This window comes from Barbus barbus, assembly GCF_936440315.1.
Source record: "Barbus barbus genome assembly, chromosome: 13".
NCBI classification, from domain to species: Eukaryota; Metazoa; Chordata; class Actinopteri; order Cypriniformes; family Cyprinidae; genus Barbus; species Barbus barbus.
Window position 1 is genome coordinate 32,794,270 of NC_136741.1, and position 731 is coordinate 32,795,000.

The following is a 731-nucleotide window of genomic DNA, read 5'->3' on the forward strand; positions in this document are numbered from 1 at the left end:
GTTTGTGCTTGTGAGGCTTAAGGGGAGCAGTTGCATTTGCTACCTTAAGCCAGGCAGAATTCATGGGGCTAAGATGTTGATCGGCATCCAAGTCAGATAATCGGCATCCAAGTCCAAGTCAGATTGATCCAAGTGCAACTGTGAGCAGCATTCAGCGAAGCACAAGTTGAAATTTGTGCTAAACTGAGGAGAGTAGAACTGAGACAGAATTACAGGTGTAGTAGAAAAATGAGAGCGATCTGGAAGAGATCCCCTTCAGATGGTAATATTTGTATATTTGTTTGATCTCAACCTCTATTGTTCCAGTTCACTCTTTTAAGAACCAAATACAATTTTGACATGATGATTTTTGCAAACCATCGGTTCTGTATTAATCTCTTCTGCATTAGTGAGGCACTCATCATGACATTTCTTCAGCAGATTGAGCACATCATTCAGATACCGGTCGGATGTTCAGTTCAGGGTCATTTCCGCTCATCAACACCTGTTTATATGCCAGTCAAATTAAATAACGCAGCGTTTTAATTTCTCTTATTTGATTCCAGATCGTAGACACCTACATTAAGAATGAACATGGATTTGTACAATTGGCACTGAGGAAGAATTACAATTCAGCTCCAACCAAAAACAAAAACCTTCATCTGAACATCTATATTTTGTGCAGAGAGAAGTGGATTCCTTGTTTATTGTATAATAATTTATTAGATTAGTTTAATTTATTGTGAAAGTTT